General features: G+C 42.0%; 1 long non-coding RNA gene across 3 annotated transcripts; it reads left to right on the top strand.

Annotated features, from left to right (window-relative positions):
* Nucleotides 1-1,233: 1,233 nt before the first annotated feature.
* Nucleotides 1,234-22,148, top strand: LOC132688307 (uncharacterized). 3 transcript variants are annotated; one of them, XR_009614485.3, is made up of 5 exons: nt 1,234-1,629; nt 2,469-2,544; nt 4,017-4,202; nt 9,412-9,472; nt 20,281-22,148. It is a non-coding gene; the product is annotated as an uncharacterized LOC132688307 (long non-coding RNA). The 3 variants fall into 3 exon arrangements; XR_013552098.2 differs by lacking the exon at nt 1,234-1,629 and having other exon boundaries at nt 1,781-2,544; XR_009614486.3 differs by lacking the exons at nt 1,234-1,629; nt 20,281-22,148 and adding an exon at nt 11,288-11,613 and having other exon boundaries at nt 1,781-2,544.
* The last annotated feature ends 1,582 nt before the right edge of the window (nt 22,149-23,730 follow it).

Here is a 23,730-nt window from a genome sequence, read left to right as displayed (position 1 = left end):
ACTAGAAGGTTGGGTGTCTCAACTCCAGAGATGATGGTCAAGAGCTCCTAATCTATGCTTTGACTGGACCCAGTGATCCGTATTGGTTTACATTTGTGGCAGCCTTTGTACATGATTGTATTTAAAAAAAATTTTTTTTAATGTTTTTATTTATTTTTGAGACAGAGAGAGACAGAGCATGAGCAGGGGAGGGGCAGAGAGAGAGACAGACAGACAGAATCCGAAGCAGATCCCAGGCTCTGAGCTGTCAGCACAGAGCCCGACGCGGGGCTCGAACTCACGGACCGTGAGATCGTGACCCGAGCTGAAGTCGGACGCCTAACCGACTGAGCCACCCAGGCACCCCCGTGATTTTAAATAATATGCCCCCAAGTCACTTCTTGACAAGTGAAAAGAAAAATCAGTAAGTTATAGAAAAGAAAGCTTTCAACAGTGGAGCTGTTTGTCCCAAGTTAGGTCTCCTTGGAAAATCTCGATGTTTGATTTTTCATCCTTAAAATTAGGATATTTTATCCCTAAGGTGATAGATATTTCAAGCTATACCCAAGACACTTAATAAATCATCGAGAAACACCACCAGAGGCAAACCTCTTGAAATTTCCAAAGTATACCAACTTTCCATTAGTCAATTTCTCTTGGTGTATTTATTTGTTTATTGAATAATTGTTGAAAAAGTCCAATGGTTCTACATGACTTAAAGCAAAACAAAACAAAATGAAACGAAAAAAAGAACTATGCTTTACCTACCCCTCAACATCTCTAATCCCCATTTTCTAGAGACAACATCTTTCAGTTCCTTTCATTCTCCTTCCCCTCCCTCCCGCCCCCGTCCACACCTGCTGTATTTACCTCTACCTTTCTAAGTAACATGCTATCGGTCTTTGATTTTTTCTTTTCAGTTTTTAAATATTATCTCTTGAACTACCACTGCAGATGATGAGAATTTAGCTCTCCGATGCCCGGCTCCCTGTCTCTATAGACATAGAGATTACCTCTCCTTCCAAATGTAGATTTATCTTGCTTTGGTTAGACACATTTATTACCTACCATATTTTTACTATATGACTGTTATTCACAGTTGAGCAAGATGGTCCTTTCTTGGTATCGTGTTACTTTTTTTCTGAGCCTCGTTTGCTTCATTTTGCAAGTGTCCATAACCAGTTCATTCCCGAGTTCTCTACCAATTGTGCGCATCCTCTCGTGGTACATTTCAACACGTTAGTAACTGGCATGCTTGATCCCAGCCTCCTCCAGAGCCTTCCCCCCTCTCCTGCTCCAACCTGAACTGGTTGTTCTCTGTCCCCAAAACCCCTGGGAACTCTATTTACCATCATCCAAAGGGCTGCCTTTATGTTTCACGTGTATCGGATCCCCTGCTTTCCAGGATCATGTTTTTTGTTTCTCTCCCTTTTCATCTGCTTCTTTGTTTCTACAGGCTTCATCTTCTAGTAACCCCCTGAGAAAGTGGGCCAGTGGGCACAGGAGATAGAACGTGTCAGACATTTCCCATCTAAGACGCGTACATTCTACACTAACACTTCATCAATAATCTGGCTAGCTACAGAAACTAAGCGGCAATTTTCTCTCAGAATTTTGAAGGCACTGATTGGGTTGCCATCCAGCCTCCAGGTTAGTTGAATAGTTACAGTGTTAGTCTGATTCCTGATACTTTGTATATGATTTCTCACTCCCCTCCTCCTCCCCCTCCTCCCTGTCCTCCTCCTCCTCTCTCCCTCCCTCCCATCCTCTCTCCTTCTCTCTCTCCCCCCCCCCCCCCTCTCTTTCTCCTTCTCTCTTTGTAAAGATACAAGACAGATACTTGGTTTGCCTTTCCAGTCTGGAAAGTCATACACCTCCGATATGTGGAATTCTATTGATATATTTCTTCAAAAACATTTTCCACCCATTTTCTCAGTCCTCTCCTATTCTCGGCTGTCAAACCCCACCAAACTGGTCCCCTATGTATTTTGTTTCTTTTAGCTTTCTCCTCTATTTGTGAGGGAGTCTTTCAACATCATCTTCCAAATTTTATATTGAATTTTTCATCTTCTATCATATTTTTAACTCCCCAAAGCTTTTCGTTTCTCGTAAAATATTCCTTTTTTATAGCAGCCTGTTTCTGTTTCACAGTACAATATTTTCTCTTATGTCTCTGTGGAGATACATAAAAGGATTTTTAGGCTTTTCTTCACCTGCCGGTGTTGCTGCTGTCCCTCCTCTGAGATTTTTCTTTTCTACTCTATCATGTCTCTCATGATACAGGTTTTCCTCGGGGCTTGGTGATCTCCGTAGCGAGGCACCTGCTGGAGTTAATAGGAACCCGTGTGTGCCTGAGTAGAGCTTTTGACTAAGGCATTCTGGTTAAGGTTGTTTTGATGAGAAATTCCCTTTACCATCAGTTTCGGTATATCCTTTCTCCCGGTTATTTCATGTTCCTGAGGAATGATCTTGCTATCTCCTCCCTGCAGGTGTAGCCTGTGGGACGGCCTTCCACAAGCCCAGGAGAAGAAGGAAGTTGAATGGTCTCATCATTCAATACACAGGGTACCTTCTCCCCTCCAATTTTTCAGTATCCATCATTATAATATACAGAATAGTTTCACCACTCTAAAAATATCACCTATCCAACACCGTACCCCCTAATCCTTCACAAACATGATGTTTACTCTCTCATAGTTCTGCCCCTTTCAGAATGTCATCTTTCACTTAACAATATGCATCTAGAGGGGCACCTGGGTGGCTCAGTCGGTTAAGCGTCCAACTTCGGCTCAGGTCATGATCTCACAGTCCGTGAGTTCGAGTCCTGCATCAGGCTCTGTGCTGATGGCTCAGAGCCTGGAGCCTGTTTCAGATTCTGTGTCTCCCTCTCTCTCTGACCCTCCCCCATTCATGCTGTCTCTCTCTGTCTCAAAAATAAATAAACATTAAAAAAATAAAAATTAAAAAAATTAAAAAACAAACAAAAAAAAACCCCCCAAAACAATATGCATTTAGATTCATCTTTGTTTTTGTGAATCTTGATAGCTCATTTCTTTCTTCCCCCCAGGCTTATTGAGGTATAATTGACAAATAAAAATTGTATATATTTAAGATAGGCAACCTGATGTTTTGATACATGTATACATTGTGAAATAATTGCAACAATCAAGCTAATTAACATATCCATCACCTACAGGGTTAGCATTTTTTTCTTTCTTTCCTTTTTTTTTCTTTGTTGTGAAAACACTTAAGATCTATCCTCTTAGGGGCACCTGGGTGGCTCAGTCAGTTGAGCCCCCGACTTCAGCTCAGGTCATGATCTCACCGTTGGTGAGTTCGAGCCCAGCGTGGGGCTCTGTGCTGACAGCTTGGAGCCTGGAGCCTGCTTCGGATTCTGTGTCTCCCTCTCTCTCTCTGTCCCTTCCCTGCTCGCATGCTCTCTCTCTCTGTCTCTCACTCTCTGTCTCTCAAAAATAAATAAACAAACATTAAAAACAAAATTAAAAAAAAAGATCTATCCTCTTAGCAAGTTTTAAGTATACAGCACAGTATCGTTAGCTACACTCCTATTGTTGTACGTTAGATCTCCGAAATTAGTTCATCTTGTGTAGCTGAAACTTTGTGCCCTGGACCCATTTCCCCCTCCCCCTGGCCCCTGGCAACCACCATTCTCTTCTCTGCTTCTATGAATTTGATTATTCTAGATTACACATGTAAATGAGAACATTTCAACACTGTTGTCTTTCTGCGTCTGGCTTATTTCACGGAGCATGATGTCCTCCAGGCTTGCCCGTGTTATTGCAAATGGCAAGATTTCCTTCTGCGTTAAGGATGAATAATATTCCACTGTATATGTGTACATTTTCCTTATCCATTCATTCATCAATGGACATTTAAGTGGTTTGCATATCTTGGCTATTATGAATAATACTGCAATAAACATGGGAGTGTAGACATCTGTTTGAGATCATGGTTTTGTTTCCTTTGGATACACACCTAGAAGGATCCTAAGGCAGTTTATTTTTTAATTTTTTGAGGGACCTTATACACGAACAAATTGGATGACCTAGAAGAGATGTACAAAGACCTAAAAACACACAACCTATCCAAACGGAATCAAGAAGAAATAGAAAGCCGGAACAAACCAGTAACAAATAAGGTGATTGAATCAGTAATCAGAAACTTCTCGACAAAGAAAAGCCCAGTGCTATATGGATTCACAGGTAAGTTCTATCAGACATTCAGTGAATAATCAATACCAATCCTTCCTAAACTCTTCAAGAAGTAGAAGAGGGACCACTTTCAAATCAGTTTATGAGACCATCATCACCCTGATAATAAGGTCAGACAAAGAAACCAGCAGAAACTAAAACTGTAAGCAATTTCCTCCATGAAAATTTCAAATCAGTTGGATACATACTGACAATAGAATGGATCATATGGTAAGATTATGTTTTAATTCTTCTACAGTGACTGTATCATTTTTCATTTCCACCAGCATTGAGTGAGAATTCCTACTGCCCCATAGCCTCCCCAGTTAATTAATATGGTCAGTTTGCTGGATTTTAGTCAGGAATCCCGGATTGCACAGATCTTCCCGGATTTACAACGGGATAACACCCTGACAATTCCATCACATGTTGAAAATATCAATCATTAAGTAGAAAATGCATTTACTACACCTAACTTATCAAACACCATAGCTTACCTTAACCTCCCTTAAACATGCTTAGAATACTTATATTAGCCTAGGGTTGGGCAAAATCATCTAACACAAAGCCTATTTTATAATATAATGTTGAGGGGAGCCCGGGTGGCTCAGTCAGTTAAGCATCTGACTCCTAATTTAGGCTCAGGTCATGATCTCATGGTTCGTGAGTTTGAGCCCCACGTTGGGCTCTGTGCTGACAGTGTGGAACTTGCTTGGAATTCTCTTTCCTTCTCTGTCCGCCCCCCTCCACCTCTCTCTCTCTAAATAAATAAATAAACATTTAAAAAGTTTTATAATACAATGTTGAATATCTGATGTACTCTATGGAATACTATGCTGAAGGTGAGATACAGAATGGTCGTGTGGGTACAGAATGGTTTTACGTATATCGAGTGTTAGCCCTTATGATTGCAGGGTTGATGGGGGGTCGGCTGCTCACTGTTGCTACCCAGGATCGTGAGCGGGTCCCCTACAGCATGTTGCTAACCTAAGAAAAAAATCAAAATTCAAAATTCAAAGTACAATTTCCACTGAATGTGTATCACTTCCACACTATGGTAAAGTTAAAGCAAAAAAGTAAGTCAAACTATAGTAAGTTGGGGATCTTCTGTATGGTTGGTATCTTATTATTGCTTAAATTTGCAAATCCCAGGGCACCTGGGTGGTTCAGTTGGTTGAGTGGTCCAGCTCTTGATTTCTTCTCAGGTCATGGTCCCAGGGTCGTGGGATCGAGCCCCACGTTGAGCCTGTTTGAGATTCTCTCTCTCACCTTCTGCCCCTCTCCCCTACTTGCACATGCTCTCTCTCTAAAATAAAAAACAAAACAAAATTTATTTTTTTATTTTTAAATATTTATTTATAATTGCGAGAGGAGAGAGAGAGAGAGAGAGAGAGAGAGCAGGGGAGGGACCAAGAGAGAGAGAGACACAGAATCTGAAGCAGGCTCCAGGCTCCAGGCTGTCAGCACAGAGCTCGATGTGGGACTCGAACCCACGAACCGTGAGATCATGACCTGAGCCGAAGTCGGACGCTCAACCGACTGAGCCACCCAGGCACCCCAAGAAAACAAAACTTAAAAAAAAAATTGCCATTCCTTAATGACTAATGATGTTGAGTATCTTTTCATTTGTTTATTTGCTATTTACATATCTTTTTTTGGGTGAAATGATCAGATGTTTTTTTCCATTTTTTAAATTGGGTTGCTGGTTTTCTTATTGTTGAATTTTAAGGGTTCTTTTTATATTGTGGATATAAGTCCTTTATCAGACACGTGCTTCGAGAACGTTTCATTATGTGGCTAGCCTTTTCATTTCTGTTACCAATGTCTTTCCCAGAGTAACAGTTTCCACTGTAATAAAGTCTAACTTAATTGTCTCTTTCTTGGATTGTGCTTTTGGTGTTGTATCTAAAAACTCATCGCTAGCCAAAGGTCATCTAGACTTTCTCATAGGTTTTCTTCTATATGTTTTACACTTTTCCATTTTGTATTTAGGTCTATGATACATTTTGAGTTAATTTTACTAAAAAGTGTAAGATCTAGGTCTAGGTCTCCCCCCTCCCCCCACCCCGCTTTTTTTTTTTTTTTTTTTTTAACATATGAACATTCAATTGTGCCAGCCAGCATCATTTGTTGAAAAAAACTATCCTTGGGGCGCCTGGGTGGCTCAGTCGGTTAGGAGTCTGACTTCGGCTCTGGTCATGATCCCACGGTTCGCGGGTTCGAGCCCCGCGTCGGGCTCTGTGCTGATGGCTCGGAGCCTGGAGCCTGCTTTGGATTCCGTGTCTCCCTCTCACTCTGCCCCTCCCCCACTCACACTCTGTCTCTCTCTCTCTCTCTCTCTCTCTCAAAAATAAATAAACATTAAAAATTTTTTTAAAAAGAAAAACTATCCCTTCTCCGTTGAATTGGCTTTGCACCTTTGTTAAAATCTAGTTGACTATGTGGATCTATTTCTGGCTTCTCTCTTCTCTTTTGCTGATTGATGTGCCCATACTTTGCCAATACCACACTGTCCTGAATACAGTAACTTTATATTAAGTCTTGGGACAGTTAGTGTGAATCTTCCAACTCTGTTGTTCTTCGATAGTGTGTCCATTTTTCTAGATCCTTTGCTTTCCCATATAAATTTTATTGTATTTTAAAACATGTTTTACTTATTGAGAGAGAGAGAGAGAGAGGAAGGATGAGAGGGAGAGGGGCAGAAAGAGAGGGGGACAGAAGATCTGTAGCAGGATCCGTGATGACAGCAGCGAGCCTGACGCAGGGCTTGAACTCACGAACCACAAGATCATGACCTGAGCCAAAGTCAGTCACTCAACCGGCTGAGCCACCCAGGCACCCCTGCCATATATATTTTACATTAAGTTTGTCAATATCTATAAATAGTTGACTGGGATTCTGGTTGCCTTTAACTTATTGCCTTTAATCCACAGATTAAGTTGGTTTGGAAAACTGACATCTTTATAATTTTGACTCTTCTGATCCATGAACATGAAATATCTTTCCATTTATTGAGTTTTTTAAAAATTTCTTTCACCAGTGTTTTGTACAGCATACACATCCCATACATACTTCATTAGAAATATGCCCAAATACTTAATTTTTTGGTGTGCTTATAGATAGTATTGATTCTAAATTTTAATTTCTGATTGTCCATTGCTGGTATATAGGAAAGTAATCAACTTTTATACATTGACCATGTATCCTGTGACCTTGCTATACATGCTTAGAAGTTCTATCAGTGTTTTGGTACATAATTTAAGTTGTTCTACACAGATAATAATGTCACCTGCAAATACAGACAATTTTATTTCTTTCTAACCCACAAACTTTCAATCTCTTCTTCTTATCTTATTGTACTAGGTAGAATTTCCAAGACAACACTGAACAGGAGTTGAAAGAGGACATTTTTTCCTTATTCCCTATTTCAGAGAAAAGCATTCAGTTTTTCACCATGAATTATTACGTTAGCTATTGTTAGGTTAAGGAAATTTCCTTCTGTTCCTTGTTTTTTGGGGGTTTTTTTGAGAGTTTTTGTCACAAATAGGTGTTGAATTTTGTCAAAAGTTCTTTCTGCATTAATTCATATGATCACATCGTTTTGATTTTTCTGTCTATTAATAGGATAAATTACATTAATTTCTTTACAAATGTTAAACTGGCTTTGCATCCCTGGATGAGCCCTACTTGGTCACCGTCAAGTATCCTTTTTTATATGCTGCTGGATTTGATTTGCTATTAAAAAAAATTTTTTTTTTTAATGCTTATTTACTTTTGAGAGACAGAGACAGAGTGCAAGTGGGGGAGGGGCAGAGAAAGAGGGAGACCCAGAATCCGAAGCAGGCTCCAGGCTCCGAGCTGTCAGCACAGAGCCCAACACGGGGCTCGAACCTGTGAACCGTGAGGTCATGATCTGAGCTGAAGTCTGACGCCCAACCGGCTGAGCCACCCAGGTGCCTCACTGATTTGCTAAATTTTTAATGGATTTTATATCTATGTTTATGGGAGTTTCTTGTAATGTCTTTATCTGGTTTTGGTATTAGCCTAATACTGCTCTCATAGAATGAGTTGAGAAGTGTTCCTCCCTCTACTTGTATTTTCTGGAAGAGATTGTGGGAAATTGGTGCTACCTCTTCTTTAAATATTTTATAGAATTCTCCAACAAAACCATCTGGTCCTGGTGTTTTCTTTTTGTGGAAGCTTTTTAAGGATTGGTTCTATTTCTTTAACAGATACAGGAATGTTCCTATTGTCTATTGCCTCTTGAATGAGCTTTTGTAGCTTGTATCCTTCAAGGAACTGATCAGTTTCATTTAAGTATCAAATGCCTGGTCCTGTACATGCTCTTCCTGTTCTGTTACTTTCTTAATGTCCATGTGATCAGTCACGTTGATTCCTCTTTCATTTCTGGTATAGTTAATGTGCGGCTCCTTACTATGTATCTTTTTTAGGTTAGCCTGCTGGAGATTTATCTGTTTATTTGTCTTCTCAAAACAAAAACACTTTTGGTTTTACTGATTTTCTCTATTGTTCTTCTGTTTTCAACAAGTCAACATAAAACAGATATTCTAGGATCTCCTATGAAGCAAACTAAATTGTTGGTGTGGTTTTGAGCATTTGGTGGAGAGTAGGAAGGCAACTTTACTTTATCTTGAAGATAGGAACAGTCTCCTTTGAGGAGCATTAAACCCTTGAAGAAATTAACATAATTTTAAAATGCTACTTAATGGGGCGCCTGGGTGGCTTAGTTGGTTAAGCATCCGACTTCGGCTCAGGTCGTGATCTTGCGGTCCGTGAGTTCAAGCCCCGCGTTGGGCTCTGTGCTGACAGCTCGGAGCCTGGAGCCTGCTTCGGATTCTGTCTCTCTCTCTCTGACCCTCCTCTGCTCATGCTCCGTCTCTCTCTGTCTCTCAACGATAAATAAACATTAAAAAAAATGTAATGCTATTTGATTCTTCAATTAAAGATATTATATTTATAAAGTCATAAAAGTATGATAACTGTAATTTCAAAAGGAAATAAATTATAATAAAATTATATTATTTTGATACATAAGTATTTTGTGGGTTTTTTTTAAAGAAAATGTATTTTTGATGTGGCGAAATATACATAATGTAAAATGCATCATTTTAACCATTTGCAGTGGCACCGAGTACATCCACACTGTTAGAAAACTCCATACCCATTAAATAATAACTATTCTATTCTTTCTTCTCCCCAGTCCCTGGAAACCACCATTCAACTTTCTTGTCTCCATGAATTTGCTACTCTAGATGCCTCATGTAAGTGGAATCATACAATATTTATCCTTTTGAGATGGGGTTATTTCATCTAACATAATGTCTTCAAACGGGAGGGTATTACACTAAGTGAAATAAGTCAGTCAGAGAAAGACAGATCTCGTACGTTTTCACTCATATGTGGAACTTGAGAAACTTAACAGCAGTCCATGGGGGAAGGGAAGGGGGAAAAACAGTTACAGACAGAGAGGGAGGGAGGCAAACCCTAAGAGACTCTTAAATACAGAGAACAAACTGAGGGTTGATGGGTGTGGGGAAAACGGGTGATGGGCACTGAGGAGGGCACTTGTTGGGATGAGCACTGGGTGTTGTACATAAGCGATGAATCACGGAATCTACCCCCAAAACCAAGAGCACGCTCTATACACTGTATGTTAGCCAACTTGATAATAAATTATATTAAAAACAAACAAACAGGCAAATAAATAAATAAAACCATTCTAAGAAAAACAACAACAAAAACCATAATGTCTTCAAGGTTCATCCATATTATAGCATATGTCAGAGTTTCCTTCCTTTTTAAGGCTGAATAATATTCCTTTGTATATCTATCCATCTATTGATAGACACTGGAGTTGGCTATTGTGAATAACACTTCCATGAATATGGTTTACAAACATCTTTTCAAGTATGCTTTCAGTCCTTTGGAGTATATATCCAGAAGTATAACAGCTGGACCATTTTTGCAATCCTATGTTAAGCTTTCCGAGGAACCACTATACCCTTTTCCACAGTGGCTATACCACTCTACATTCCCACTAGCAATAAACAAGAGTCCCAGTTTCTCCACATCCTACCAATCCTTCTTTCCTACTTTGTTGATAATAGCCACCCTAATGGGTGGAGGGTGGGGTCTTGTGGCTTTGACTTGAATTTCCCTAATGATTCGTGATGTTGAACATCTGTGTCTATGCTTCTTGGTCACTGGTTTATCTTCTTTGGAGAAATATCTATGCAAATGTCTTTTGCCATTATTTAAAAAAAATTTTTTTAAATGTTAATTTATATTTGAGAGAGAGAGAGAGACTGCAAACAGGGGAGGGGAAGAGAGAGAGAGAGAGAGACACACACACACACAGAATCCAAAGCAGGCTCCAGGCTCTGAGCTGTCAGCACAGAGCCTGACACGGGGCTCGAACTCATGAACTGTGAGATCATGACCTGAGCTGAAGTTGGCCCCCGGGTGTCCCTATGTGTAAAATGTTTTTAAACAAACAAAAGACAAAAACAAAGGTTCATGCTGTTTCCGATTCCAGAGAGAACTGGTTTGAATCCTGGCTCTTTTTACAAGCTGTGTAATGCTTAACAAATTACTGAACTCCTCCTAATATTGGTTTTCTCTTCTGTAAAATGGGGTGACAAACAGAAGGTACTACATAGGAATGTTATAGGATATTGAAACGACAGGATACACTTAAAGCTCTCAGCTTATTGCCTTCTTCTGGAATAAGTACACCCTGGTGCCATTATAAAGAGGAATAACCTGTTTAAATATGCTTTATACAGTCTCCATGAGTTTTAATAAACAATTTTATCCTACCTTGGGTCTGATTGGTGTCAGCCCTTAATGGAAAGCCCACACAGATGCACCCTAGCTGCTTGTCAGATAACTCTGTTGTCCAAATCCCATCAAAATCCTGTTTATGAGAACAGATATTTATGGGGGATTTGCCTGAAGGACATGTTATTCATCTATTCTCTGGAAATGATAAATTTTACCCTTGGATCAAATAACACCATCTGAGAGCTGCATATCGGAATGGCATCATTCTGACTCTTGTCAAATTTACTTGACAGGATTGAACTTCACTGTTGTGAGACTGGCTTGCATTGAGGGATGCTGTAAGAAGCAGCCGGGCAAACTTTACTCTTGTATTTATTGCTGGGCTGGAGTCCAGGATGTTCTTGTCTGAATTAAAAAGTGTTTTCTTTATGAAGACCCGAGGGAAGAATTTTTCTTAGGTCAGCAAGATGAGAAAACTTTAAACAACGGGTTTGTCTCTATCTTGCGGACGATCTGGATCTTTTAACAGCGCGTATTTCCCTACTTACTTTAGTTTCCGGGAAACATACAACCCCATCAGTGGTCCATCTTGGGTGCCTCTATAAAACAATGTGGCAATGAGAGGTAGGTAAATTTGCCCTCGGATTGTTTTTTCACCCACATTATTTCTTTGTCCCAACATTTTCCATGATTTATTTTCCATATATTTTTGGAAGCTGCCTCTTACTTATGAAACAAGATAAGAAGAGAGAAAATGGAAAAATGAGGCTAGTATAAAGGAAAGTGGAGTATCGACAGGGGATAAATCAAGTAGGCAAAACTCTCTTATTACTTTCACATTTCCCTGGGCACCTTGCATTGAACTTCACAGCTAGTATATGGTTAGTGAATGTTTGTTAAGGAAAGAAAAAGAAAGATAAGATTTATCAGGCCGTTCCTTGTCCTGCTTGTGCACAGATGTAAGGTTGGGTTAGATGTAGGGGAGGCTTGATGAGTCCCTAAGAGGCCAAAGAGAATACTTTGATGCCTTCTGAGTGATATCTGACATTTCCTGAAGCAATGCCCTAGCCGTTTTTCAAGGCTCACTCCAATGCATCCACCTTACGAAAACATCCCCTGTTGTAAAGAAACACCTCTCTCTCCTGGGAATGCTCTCAGAAACTACTGTCTCTAAGTACCCATTTCAAATGTGCTTAAAATAAAAATAAAAATAAAAATTTTTATGATAACTTATGAGATACAGATATAAAGATGATAGATAAGGAAGGAAGGAAAGAAAGAAAGAAAGAGAAAGGAAAGAAAGATTAGTTCAATAAATATTTTTAAACAGGTAAATGAAAATCCATTGTATTGATTTTTTTTTTTTTACAAACTTGCATTAAAACTCTGTTCCCATGAGCAGTACGGATGACTTCTCAAATGGATTATAAGTAAGTAAAAGTAGCCAGACTGAAAAAGCTAAACTTTTGATTCCATTTACATAACTCTCCGGCAAAAGCAAAATTACACAGGGAGAAGAAGGGCTGGGAGACAGGAACAGGCACAGTGGAACGTGGGGGTAATGGAACTCTTGTGTCTCATGATTGTGTGGTGTTGGTCACATGACTCTATAGCTTTGTCAAAACACTCAGAATTCTGCCCTCAAAAGTGTGGATCCCAGGGGCACCTGGCTGGCTCAGTCAGTTAAGCCTCCAACTTGGGCTCAGGTCATGACCTCACGGTTCATGGGTTCGAGCCCCGCGTCGGGTTCTGTGTTGACAGCTCAGAGCCTGGAGCCTGCTTCCGATTCTGGGTCTCCCTCTCTCTCTGCCCCTCCCTCCCTCATGGTCTGTCTCTCTCAAAAACAAATAAACATTAAAAAAAAAGAATTATTATAGGCACACATGACAACAGAAATAAACTGTGCTATTCAGAGTGACAAGGGGGGCCATACAGTGGAATTGGATGAGATGGGTAGAGGGGAGCCCAGCAGAGTTCTTTTGAACAAGAGGTTAATCATCTGAAGGCCGCAGGAAACAGAGGTATTGACTAAGTGGGGCGGATGAGGACATCCCGGGCAGAGGCCTGTGCTCAAACATTGGAGCGGGAAAAAAAGTACAGAGCTCTGGCCGAAAGGAAGACCACCAGTGTTTTAGGGAATAGGGTGACTCAAGTGCAGGCAGGGGAGTGGGGCAGGGGCCAGATCACACAGAGTCCCGTAGGACACTCAGAGGATTAAAAAAAAATTTTTTTTAATGTTTATTTATTTATTTATTTATTTATTTATATTATTATTTTTTTAACGTTTATTTTTGAGACAGAGAGAGACAGAGCATGAACGGGGGAGGGTCAGAGAGAGGGAGACACAGAATCTGAAACAGGCTCCAGGCTCTGAGCTGTCAGCACAGAGCCCGACGCGGGGCTCGAACTCACGGACTGCAAAATCATGACCTGAGTCGAAGTCGGCCGCTTAACCGACCGAGCCACCCAGGCGCCCCAATGTTTATTTATTTTTGAGAGAGAGAGAGGGAGAGAGAGAGAGATACAGAGAGAGACAGGGGAACGGCCAGAGACAGAGGGAGACACAGAATGCGAAGCAGCCACCAGGCTCCGAGCTGTCAGCACAGAGCCGGATGTGGGGCTCGAACCCACGGACCGTGAGATCATGACCCGAGCCGAAGTCGACACTTAACTGACTGAGCCACTCAGGCGCCCCCAGAGGCTTTTAAGTATATCCTGAGAACTCTGGAAAGCCATGAAATCAAGGTAAATCATCATGAATACTCCAGGCTAACCTCCATGACAAAACTTCAAGGGAGGGAGGAGAAGAAAAGCTCCAGAATACTCTCTAAAATGAAATAAAATGAAAAAACTAAAGCAATATGAGCTTTCACGGCATTTTATAGCTACCATATGGGTATCTCATTTGTCACCCTGGGTCAATATGGTATTTACCTGTGTCCTTTCTGCTGGACCAAGTGCTTCTGGCAATTAGCAACATCTTATAAATTATTATGCCTTCAGGATCTGAAGCTTAGTTAAGTGTTCAATAAATATATGTTGAGTTGAAATAAATTAAACAAAATCTCTAGGTATGCAAATACATAGCATTCCAAAGCCAAGTCCAGATACTAATTCCCCGGTACGTCCAAAAGTACTAAGAGATGCAAAGTTACAGGTGCATCTGCCGAAGCATAAAATAACCTTTTTTTTTTTTTTTGGAGCTGTCATGAATATATGCTGATCAGAATTACTCAGAATCTTCTGTCATGGTTCCAGAAACGTGGGGAAAAACAAAAGACAACACAGAGATAAAATTACAGGTTACCAAGAATTATTTTTGGAATTTTTTCAAAGCCAAGACAAACAACGCAGCCAGAAGATGAGAACAGCCAACTCGTGATAACATTTCTCTTCAGTGGATCAGGAAAGAGTCACGGAAGGTAATGACAGCCCAAGAGCAGAGAATGAATGAAGCCAAAAACTTCTGAAATAGGGAAAGGTGTGCAAAGCAATGACTAACTTTTACAGAGGTCCCTCAGTCTCGGCAATAGCAGGATGCAAGACGGGAAAGGCGTAGCAGCGGGAAGAAGCTACTGGCAAGGGGATTGTTACAGGTTGAACTGAGTCCCCCCCAAATTCGCATTTTGAATCCCGACGCTTAGTACCTTCAGATGTAACCTTATATGGAGATATGGTCTTAACAGAGGTAGTCAAGTTAGAGTGAGTTCATCAGAGTGGTCCCTAATCCACTCTGATTGGGGTCCCTTAAAAGGGGGAAATTTAGGCACAAGGAAATTTATCCATAGAGGGAAAATGCCATGTGAAGAGACAGAGAGAAGATGGCCATCTTCATGCCAAGGAGAGAGGTGTGGAGCAGATCTTCCCCTGGACCCCTCGGAAGGAACCAACCCTACCAACACCTTGATCCTGAACTTCCAACCTCCAAAACTGTGAGAAGATGCATTTCTGTTGTTCATGCCCCAGTCGGCAGTCCTAGGTTGCGGCAGCCCTAGCAAAGTAATACAGAAATTAACCTGAAAAATCCTCATTTCCTGGAGGATTCTAACATTAAAGGGCGAAAAAGTAGTTGAATGAGTAGATCAAGGAGATAAAAGAGGTCTCCTCGGGCTCATATTTGCACGAAGCAGGCTTTTCTATTATATTTACCAGAAACGACACGAGGTTGGAGCCTGGAATGGGAACATATAAAGTAGTGGCAATGGGTGACCAAAATAGGTCTTAACACGTGCCAGGCACAGCATCATGTGTTTTACATGAGTCATTGGACTTGATCCTTACCACCACCCTGTAAGGAGGTTGAATTATTTTAGAGATGAAAATACTGAGTCTCAGGGAAGTTTGGTTTCCTCACCCAAGGTCAGACAGCAGTAAGAGATGGGAAAGGGCTCCTCCTGGCTCTGGCAGGGTAAGGAGGAGAGTGATCGCTGTGAATGCACCGAGACCCTTCGCCATCACAGGGACTATTCTCCACAGGGAAAGACACATCCCACTCAGGGGAAGGGCATATCTCTAACTCCAGACCCTGTAGTTTTCTTCTGTCACCTAAGAAGTAAGAATAAAAGCTGTGAAAAACTTGTAAAGGTCGCAACCCAGGACACAGACCCGCCGAACACTGAGATTTAATCCTAAGATTATAGAATGCTTCCCTCTCTGATTTTTTATCACCACATCAACAGGCCTCCAATATAATAACATTTTACAGCTAAAAGGGCTGCAAGGTACAGACTCTGTTTAAGGAGGAGTTCTTAGTGGGGGCGCCTGGGTGGCTCAGTCGGTGAAGCATCTGACTTTTGATTTCGGCTCAGGTCATGATCTCATGGTTCGTGGGTTCGAGCCCTGTGTCAGGCTCTGTGCTAAGAGCATGGAGCCTGCTTGGAATTCTCTCTCTCCCTCTCTCTCTCTCTGCCCCTCCTCTGCCCACACACACTCTCTCTCTCTCTCTCAAAAATAAATAAATAAACTTTTTTTTTTTTTTAAAGAGGAATTCTTAGGGAAGCGCAAAGATAAAGGAGGTGACAAAAACAAGGGCACGAGAGGAATGTAAAGCTTCTGGTACTTGTAACCACAAGCCAACTCCTAGCCAGGTTAACATAAAACCTCACTCCAAAGCCTTATTTACTCAGGCCTTCTTATCAGATTTATCATCTCTGCTTCACAACTAAAAAGGATAACGAAAGCTACAAGACGTCTACACGGTCTGACGATATGAGACAAGCATGAGAACCAGACACAGATATGGCACAGATTGTGGAATTATCACCTAGGGGATTTAAAAATACCTGTGATTCATATGTTAAAGGATTTAATGGAAAAAATTAACAACACGCGAGAGCAGATGTAATGTAATCAAGAGAGGTGCAATGTTAAGAAAGAATAAAAAAGCAAATGCTAGAAATCAAAAAACTTTGTAGCAGAAACGTAAAACGTCTTTGATAGGCTCGTCAGTAAAATTCTTTCCTCTGATATCACCGAGGAAAGAATCACCAACCTGAAGAGAGGTCAAGAGAAACTTCCCAAACTAAAATGCAAAGGGAAGAAAGGATGAAAACAACAACAACAACAACAACAACAACAACAACAACAACAACACAGCATGTTCAAAAACAGTAGGACAATTTTAAAGGTGTAACATGCATGCAATTGGAATTCTAGAAGGCAAAGAAAGGACAAAGCAGAAGACATATTTGAAATAATAACTGAGAACTTGTCAAAATTAATGGCAGACACCAACCCACACATCCAAGAAGCTCTGAGAACACAGCAAAAAGAATACCAAGAAATCTACACTTAGGCATATTGTGTTCAAACTTCAGAAAATCAAAAGCAAAGAGAAAAATTTTGAAGCATCCGTATCTACATGAGAAAAGGAAGAGCTTTGGAGAAGGAGTAATTGAAGGTGAAATAAAGTGTTATGTTTTTTCTTATGCTTAATTTATCAACAAGATAACCGTTTAAAGTAACAACAGTATATATACTGGGTATTTAGGACATATGGATATGCAGATTGAATGACAGTAATACCACAAGGGATAGGAAGGAGGAATTGGGATTATTCTGTTATAAGGTGGTTGTACTAAATGCCAAATTGTATAATGTTATTTGAAGGTGGGATTAGGTTACTTAAATATATATATTGCAAACTCTAGGGCGACCACTATTTTTTTTTTTTTTAGTAAGTATAATTGGTATTCCATGAGACAAAATGGAATCATACGAAATGCTCTATTATAATCAGAGAAGGCAAAAAAAGAAAATTTCTTAAGAGGGGAAAAAGTGTAAAAATAATTATGTACCACAATCTCGTGGGATTTATTGCAGGTATGAATGCTGGTGTAACATTTGAAAATCAATCAGTATACTGCAGCACATCAACAAAGGAAGAAAAAAAATCACAAAATATCAACTAATTCAGAAAACATTCTGACAAAATCCAACACCTATTTATGATAAAAACTCCCAAAAAACTAAGAATATAGAGAAACTAACTTGACCAAAATAATCTATTAAAAGTGCACAGCAAACACCATAATGGTGAGCAACTATCCAGATACTTCTCTTTTAAGATACATACAAAGCAAGGATGTCCCTTCTCACCATTCCTATTCAACATCATACTGGAAGTGTTAGCCAGTGTGTGGGGTGAGGGGAAAGATAAGGAAAGGAAACAAACGGGGTGCCTGGGTCGTTCAGTTGGTGAAGCGTCCAACTTCAGCTCAGGTCATGATCTCACGGTTTGTGGGTTCAGGCCCCGTGTCGGGCTCTGTGCTGACAGCTTGGAGCCTGGAGCCTGCTTCCGATTCTGTGCCTCCCTCTCTCTCTGCCCCTCCCCTGCTGGTGCTCTGAGTCTCTCTCTTTCTCAAAAATAAATAAACATTAAAAAATTTTAAAGAAAAGGAAATAGTGTACAAAATGGGAACGAAGAACTAAAACTGCCTTTGTTCAGAGGCGATATGATTGTCTACGTGAAAAATCCCAAAGAATCAGCATATATTCTGGAACTAATAAGCAACTACAGCAAGGTCACAGGATAAAATGCTAACACACAAAAGTCAATTGCTTTCCTATATAACAGCAATGAACAACTGGAATTTGAAACTAGAATTATAATACTATTTACAATAGCACTGCAAAAAAAACAAGGAAAATATTAGGTATGAGTCTAAGAAAATGTACAAGAAGTACATGTGGAAACAACAAAACTGATGAAAGAAATCAAAGATCTAAATAAATGAAGAGGTGTTCCATGTTCATGGATTGAAGACTCAATTTTATTAAGATGTCAAATTCTTCCCCACTTGATTTATGGATTCAGTGCAATCCCAAACCAAATCCCTGAGTTTATGTCCACCGTTGTAGTATTGGGCTATGCTCTCATTTGGGAATGAAGACACATTCAGGTGTTTCAAGATCAAAAAGGAGGATTAAGATTTATTGCTAAATACCACCCACGATAGTAATTAATTTACACATTAGAGTTATCATATAATCCTCATAACAATCATGTGATGGAAACTCACACACGCTCTCTGACAAAACTTTTTGACTTCACCAATCCTTCAGAGCTTCTTTGGTCATGGCTAACAATTTTCTCCACGCCAAGGGTCAATTCTTCGCATTCCTCTTACTTATATGGCAACAGTGGCAATATTTAACATACTTTATCATTCCCTCGTCCTTCAAGCACTCCTTTTCTTGGCTTCCAGAACACCTCACTGGATAGCCTTAGTCTCCTTTGCTGCTTCCTCCTCTCCTCTCTGACATTTCCACATTGGAGAGTTCCAGGGCTCAATTCTTCATCCTCCTCTCTTCTGCAGGGTTACCCTCTCCCTCCTTGGACTCTTAGAGTTCCAAGGTTTTCAAAACTCATCTGTGCTGGATTCCAAATTTACATTTCCAGCTAAGAAACCTCTTCTAAACTCCAAACCTGAAACCATATAAGCAACATGTGCTCAACATCTCCACTTGGAGATCTAATAGATATCTCCAATTTAACATGTCCTAAACTGGGTTGCTGATCTTCCCTCCAAAACCTGCTTTATCCACAAGCTGATCACCTGTCTCCATATATGGTAGCTACATCCTTCCAATTTCTCAGACCTAGAATTTGGAGTCATCCCTGGGGTGACTCTCTGAATCTCAGTATCCCAACCCTCTGCCTGTGAGATTCTAACCCATGAGCACTAACTCCTGTTCTTCCCTCAGTACTTGCTCAAATCACCTTCTCAATGAGCCTACCCTGACCAGCCTCACATACCCTGACCACCCCCATCACTCTCAATCCCCCTTTCCTTTTGTTCTCTTTTTCTCCCGGCACCTATTAATTTGCATCACATGTAACTTACCCATTGAACTATTTTCACAATCTGTCTCTGCTGGACAGAGATCTTCATCTGTTTTATTCACTAATATATCCCAGGCATATAATATAGCACCCAGTACCTGGGAAACATCCCACAAATAATTATAAATACTCTATGAATATGATTGTTTCTGTTTCACAAATGAGGTCAACTTTAGTGTTGCGGATAAAATGATGAACCTGGGGTCCCAGATAGGCTTGATTTCCAAATCTTGGTGCTTTCTATCATTGGGTTGTTTTTTTGTTTTGTTTTGTTTTTTTCTCCTCTCTTTAGATTAAGTGCACCAGAACTGGCTACACAGCCAAATCACCGGAGGAATTTTCATATAACACTAGATGCCACTCTGAGTTTCATTCAGTCAGAGGTGGGGTGTACGTGTCTGGGCTTTCACTTTCCCAACCGATTCTCATGAGCGTCCAGGTTTGTGGACCACTGCCACAGATCCCATTCTCCGATGTGGGCATGTTTTGCTTCCAGAATTCTTAAAGAACTTGAAGGGGATGTCCAGGAATAGTTAGCTCATCAATACAGCAGTAGTTAACTATATGGCATCATAAGCCATAACTATACGGCATCATTACCCCACATTCTTCAATGAATGAAACGGACGTTCCTCCTTTTGGACATCAATGCCACTTAAAAAAAAAAATGAAATGCGAGCTTGTTTTTATGTGTGTTCTTCCATGGCCTGGAATGCCCCCCATGTATCCAGTCAATTCCCACTCATCTGTCATGATTAAATCCGAGTGGTCTCTTTTCTTGGGATCTTTTTCCAAATCCCTCCCCGATTTTCTTTTTGGAGTGAGGCTCTCCCCACGCTCTACTCCTATGGCATTTCTGTGCCTTTCGATTGAGACAGTGTGTTGTGGTAAGTAATCAACTCTTCTCATAGTATTAGTAACAGGATTACTTTTATTTCAAAGGGAGAAACCCACCTCTACTTGGCTTAAGAAGAAAAGAGAATTGATTAGCTTGTGGAATTGCAAACTTCGTGGGTGGCTCTGTCACCATGGGATACAGGGGCTCCAATGACGAGTTCAGGAGTGTGACTTCCTTCTCAAAGCAGAAGGCTGCCAGGATGGCTGTGAGAATATCCAGGCTTCCGTTCTGCCTTTTAGCAGAAGAACACCTTAGTCCCCAGAGTCTTGATAAGAGTTCCTGGACTGACTCTCCCTGGGACCGCCCTGGGTCATGTTCCCTCCAGGAGCCAATCACTGCAGCTTGGAAGGAGTGCAAATGTACTCGGACGGGCCAGGTCCAAAGTGAGTCACACACGGCAGAGGCCCGGTACACCTAGACGCCTTGAGAGCAGGGACCTTGTCTTCTTGTTCTCTCATGTATCTTCATTTTCCTCGCGTAGCGCTGAGCACATACAAGGCAGCTCATGCTTGGTAAACGCATCAGCGTAACAAATGAACATAGTCTGGGTTGTCGTGAAAACCATCCATTATTACCCTGCGCCATGATATACGGTGTCCCCAGGGGCTGCAGATGCGGTCTAACACCGGCTGCCTACCGTGTGCAGCCTACGGTGTGGGCTACGTTACTGTATGGAAAGTAAGCCTCTGCAACAGATACAAAGATGCTTTTGTTGTTGTTGTCGTTGGGGTTTTTTGGTTTTTTGTTTTTTGTTTTTTGTTTGGTTTTTTTTTGCTCACCTCCGAACATGACTATTGGTAAGAACACTGTCAATTCTTTAATTAGGTATCCCAGGAGACCAGGCCGGGGATGTTGTAGGATGACAAAGCCAACAGGAGGGGAAGTGGAAATGTCACCCTCGTTAGTGCGGTTATTCACAGGAGGAAGGGCCCACCCAGGGCCCTGGGGAGTGTCAGAGGGCAGCTTCCTGCTAAGACACTGAAGTGAGTGGAAGAGATGGCAGCTGGCAGGGCCTGGGGGGGGGGGGGGGGTCACACTGAGAAATAAGGCAGAGGGAGGAAGAACCTGTCCCCGGGGGGATCTGTAGGACTTTTTTCCAAGGTGATCTTGAGATGTGCGTGTTGTGGTTATTGCTTATTTATTTCCTATTTATATTAATGTCCTCTTATTATGTGCCACTTCGAACCACCATGGGCTCGAGCTCTCTGACCAAGCAGAGGGCAGATGAAGGTACTTTCTGAAACGCAGCTCCCTTCTCTCCCCAAAGCCCTGCCACACGCCCCGGCCAGCCCCCCGCTGCAGAGGGCGCGACTGCTGGCCGTGTGCCTCTCCTCCATGCTGCTCGCAAGCCAAAGGGCAGACCGGCCACAAAGGTGCCAGAACGTTCAGCTGAGGCAGATGTGGGCTGCCGCAGGAAGAACTGAGACTCAACCCAAGTCCTGACTTGGCGTCCCTGCTCTGTCACTAACCAGCCACAGGACGCCAGGCGAGTCAACCCATCTCATTTCTTAGCTTCCCCACATCTTAAAAACGAAAAGCCAAAACAAAACACGAAGGATTCTGGAATTCTCTAAAGTCCCTGCCCTGGAATGAATAAAACCTGCAATAAACGAATCATTATGCCTTTGCTGCCAGGACCAGATGTGGATCTTTGCGGTGACAGAGTCTGCTACTTGTAGGGAAGAGCATCCAATTCTGGCTAAGTTAAGCTCAAGGGATAATGGGTCATAAAGGACTCAGGGGTGTTGGGAGAGTCAGGCTTGGGAATGGCAGAATTCCAGAGGCAAGAGGCTGGGGCCACATTTGTCCCATAACGAGAGTGACTGGCTGGCACCCTGTCCCTGGATGCAATGGAATGCCAGCCATTTTCGGGCGTCCTGTCTCTTTGCAAGGGGGAATTCACCTCCTTGGCTTAGACCGGGTCATGAGATGATGAACCTCCAATGACTTCTCCATCAGACTGCATTTAACAAGGAAGAAACTTTGCCTCAGAGGAAATCAGAAGGCGCTGAAGAACGGAAACAGATGCCAAGCATCCAGGAAACAGGAAAGAGGAGAGACAAATGCTGTTGTTCTTTGAGGAATGCTTTTCCCCTGCAGTCTAGAATCCCAACGGCCCTGGACCACACATGCAACCAGAGAGAGCCTCCAAGTTCACAGCACGGCTACCCAGCCCCCAAACGACAGCGCTGGCTCCCCACTGTCCTCTGCAGCTTTCCATAAAGACCGAGAAAGAGTCCCTTGATCGTTGACCCCCCCTAACAAGTAACTTAGGGAGAAATCTTCCATACAATTAGTGGTTTAGCTAAACAGACATCGCAGGGTACACTGTGTTGGCAAGGAGTCTACCAAATTGCATTTACAAGTAATACATTAAAATGGTGGTCTCTGTTGACCATGGACGGCCCCTCTGGAACTTGCAGAAGGGGTGCTGGGTGCAAGATCGGGGACTCAAATCTGAGTCCTCGCTCAGAGGGGGAGCCTCTGGAGGGTGGCGGGGGGAGGTCTTTTGCTTCTTAGCACCCAGGCTGGCTAGCAGCTCTTTTCTGCCATCCCATGGCTACTCTACCTTCTCCACCAAACCACACCCCAAACCTTCTCACTCCCAAACCACACCCCAACACTCACACCTTCGCCCCCCACCCTGTTCTTCAGCCTCTCTGTCTGAATACAGCACCAGTCCATCAGGCTGAGCCAAGGAACTGCCTCTCTGGGTTGATGAGAACAGGCTCTCTCCACCCCTTGGTCTCTGAGGCTGCCCATAGCCCCTGCAGGTTAAGCAGAGAGGAGATTAGAAATTATCTAAATCACAACAATTCCCTGGCAGCTTTTGTGTGATTACAGGCTCTGGTGAACTAAACTGTCCAGCTGGGTAATTGAAGGAAACATATTTATTGAAATTCACATGCTTACAGTTATACTTAGCCCCTGGATATCAGCAAAGCTAACCTGAAGAGAATAAAAAGCCCCTTGCAGCTCTCCAAGTAAGCATTCTGTACAGGCCCTTTGGGGTTTAACTCTCCGGTGGCGAGGGAGAGCTTTGATTTTCTCTGCTCTCGGTGCCTCTCAGCTGCTGCCAGCTGTCAGCTGGGTTGCCGGGGCTCAGGCAGGATATGGAAATGGGACCCACGAAAGCTAACATTCCCCCTTCATAAAAGGCTTTGCCCAAAGGTGTCAGCAACATGGCCTTACTTTTCAGATTTCATTTTCTGCTCCGAAAGACGAGGCTTTCATCAGCTGGTGAGTTCGCTCGGAGTGACAGCTGCAGTTTGGAAGCAGATGAAGCACCTAGTGCAGAAAAGCCGGCCTGTGCAAGGTCACCCTGGGATCCACACAGCTTCACGGAGACCAGCTGGAAAAACAGGAAGCCCAGGCAAAGCACAGGGTGCATTCCACGCAAACAGATACACTTTCTTTCCACGCAAAGCAGGGCTCGCGGTGAGGGCGCCCCGCACCAAGTTACAGAATCGCAAAGAGACATCCAAGCTCATCAG

Source organism: Panthera onca, chromosome E1 (genome assembly GCF_046562875.1).
Source record: "Panthera onca isolate mPanOnc1 chromosome E1, mPanOnc1 haplotype 2, whole genome shotgun sequence".
Lineage (NCBI taxonomy): Eukaryota > Metazoa > Chordata > Mammalia > Carnivora > Felidae > Panthera > Panthera onca.
The sequence above is the reverse complement of the archived record's forward strand: the minus strand, read 5'-3'. Positions and strand labels throughout refer to the sequence as shown.